The sequence below is a fragment of the Dipodomys merriami genome, unplaced genomic scaffold, assembly GCF_024711535.1.
Source record: "Dipodomys merriami isolate MVZ:Mamm:240054 unplaced genomic scaffold, mDipMer1.0.p SCAF_3214, whole genome shotgun sequence".
NCBI classification, from domain to species: Eukaryota; Metazoa; Chordata; class Mammalia; order Rodentia; family Heteromyidae; genus Dipodomys; species Dipodomys merriami.
This window is the reverse complement of record NW_027204732.1, coordinates 18,634-21,424: the sequence shown is the minus strand read 5'-3', so window position 1 is coordinate 21,424 and position 2,791 is coordinate 18,634. Positions and strand designations below refer to the sequence as shown.

General features: G+C 37.5%; 1 non-coding gene across 1 annotated transcript; it reads right to left on the bottom strand.

The window, feature by feature from the left end:
- Positions 1-2,247: 2,247 nt before the first annotated feature.
- On the bottom strand, positions 2,248-2,354 carry LOC138841535 (U6 spliceosomal RNA). Its single transcript, XR_011376457.1, has one exon. It is a non-coding gene; the product is annotated as a U6 spliceosomal RNA (small nuclear RNA).
- Positions 2,355-2,791: the final 437 nt, after the last annotated feature.

The following is a 2,791-nucleotide window of genomic DNA, read 5'->3' as shown; positions in this document are numbered from 1 at the left end:
GTAGGTTTATTCATCATTCCGGCTGACACCAGGCCATCTTGGTCCTCAGCGTGGTGGGGAAAGGACTGGGAAAGAGAGCTTGAAGAGCTGGGAATAAGAGAGAAAATAGCTAGAAAAGAGAGCACCTGGGAAAGGTGGGAAAGAGAGAGCTAGGAAATAGAAGAGACCTGGGAAAGAGAAGAGAAGGAAAGAGCTGAGAAAGAGCTAGAAAAGAGCAGAGAAAGGGCATCTGGGCCTGGGCTAGGCCTTATCTAAGGTATGGGCGGAGAAAGTTGTGGCCACATCAAATTCAGATGTGACCTCAGCAGATGCAGATGTGACCTCTTCCATGTGTGCCAGTTGCCTAGATAACGCAAGTACTGGGTAGAAAATTTGCTGCATGCCTAGATAACGCAAGTACTGGGTAGAAAATTTGCTGCAAGGAGGGTGGAGTCTGCTTGCCATCCAGGAGCCGACTTTACACTTTCCAAAGCCTGTGTGTCTAATTTCCCTTAGGTTCTTTTTTTAAAAAAAATTTATTGTGAAAATACTGTACAGAGGGGTTACAATTACATTGGCAAGGCAATTAGTACATTTCTTATCAAGCATTGCTGCTACCTCCTTTGTTTCCTCTTCCCATCCCTCAACTGCCCCCCGCCCCCCGCCATCCTGCCAAAGTTGTAAAGTTCGTTTTTCAACATAACAATTTGTCCATCTCATTGTTGTAATGGGTCCACCTATATCACTATTTAAACGGTTTGTTTTTGCCCTTCCCCTCCACAAATTATACCAACATCAAATACAATGAAAGCAGGGATTATACCATGGGGGAGGGACATACAAAGCAACAAAGAAATGATCTTATAAATATGTTAGATACAATTGCAAGAAAGAAAAAACAACGTTTGACTACTTATCTTGGGGTTCATATCACCTAGCATCAACTTATCTGACCTTTTCTTCTTGTCTCAGACATAAACTAGTAGTTCAGATTTCAAACTGACAAATAAATGTAAGGAAGCCAACAAAAAAATTCAGTTCCTCTCATCTGATGATGCCTTTACAACAATGAGGAAAGAGTTCATCCTGCTAAGGAATTATGATAGGATATCAAAAAGAAAATTCATTCTTCTAGGTCTTCCATATTTTTTCAATGTAACCTAAATGATGTAAAACACAATATACTGCTCTGATACTTTTACGTTTTATCAGTTTTGCACATTTTCATATGGACTTCACCTCAGTCTACAACATTCCTTCATTATTCTGTCCCTGATATTTTTACACTACCACGACATAAGAACATTTTCATATGATTTTTATTATAAAAAAACTGTACAGAGGTCTCTCATTTATGAGAGCAAATAATGAGTACATTTCCTAACAAGCATTGTTCCCTCTTCCCACCATCCCTTCCCTCCCACCTCCACAAATACGCTCCCCTTCCCCCTTCCCCTGCCTAAATTGTAAAGTTCATTTTTCAGCAGAGTGTCTTGTGCATCTCATTGATACAATGGGTTAACCTGTATCCCTATTTAACCATTTTGTATTTCCCTTCTCCTCGTCAAATTAGAGAAACGTATACACAGGATGTAGGTGTACCAACTTCAAATACAATGAAAACAGGGGTTATAGCGTGCGGGAGGAACATATACAGAAACAAAAAAAATCATATTGCACATCATAAGTACATTAGAAACAATAACAAGAAAGAAAAAACATACTTGTGTCCCTGTCTTTGGGTTCATTTCCCTTAATATCATCTTATCTGCTCATATGCACATAGCTTTTGAATTATTCTGCTTATCCCAGACATATATTAGTTATTGAAAATAAGGGAAACCACGGGACCTATGTTTCTTTGGACTTGGCTTACTTCACTTAATAAAATTTTTCCAAGACTTTCCAATTCCTAACAAATTGGGTGATACCATTCTTTCTGATGGAGGCATAGAATTCTGTTGTGTATGTACACCCATATTTTCTTGATCCATTCATCTACTGAGGGGCATCAGGGTTGGCTCTATATCAGCTATTGTAAATAATGCTGCAGTAAACATAGCTGTGCTGGTAGTTTTAGTATGGTCTTGTTTGTGATCATTTGGGTAAATGCCCAAAAGTGGGATTGCTGGGTCATAGGAAAGCTTTATATGGAGTCTTTTGAAGAGCCTCCATACTGCTTTCCAAAGTGGTTGAACAAGTTTACATACCCACCAAGAATGCAGTAGAGTTCCCTGTGGCCACATACTCTCCAGCATCTGTTGTTGCAAAAATATGGAACATTTCACTAATTTGCATGTCAACCTTGCTCAGGGGCCATGCTAATCTTCTCTGTATTGTTCCAATTTTAGCGTATTTGCTGCCTAATTGAGCACAGAACATTTTTTATATATAAAGTGTAATTGATTTTCTTAAACTAGACAATTCAAAAAAAAAGTAAGTTCAAAAGAATTCTTGTGAAATTTTAGAACCATGTATTTCTTCTTCTTCTTCTTCTTCTTCTTCTTCTTCTTCTTCTTCTTCTTCTTCTTCTTCTTCTTCTTCTTCTTCTTCTTCTTCTTCTTCTTCTTCTTCTTCTTCTTCTTTTTTAGCAATACAACAAACTGTTAAAACCATGTATTTCTTACATAAGCACACATTTAAGAATAAAGTCAAGATTGGCATGTCAAAAACAAAATAATTCCAGATATTTGTTGTTCAAGAGATGTATAAGAGGAGAAATTCATTTATTCTATACAAGGCACCTGTCATAATGAACACTGCAGCAAGTGTTAAGGTTTGTTAAGTTTTAAATGTATTTAATTTTGGGAAT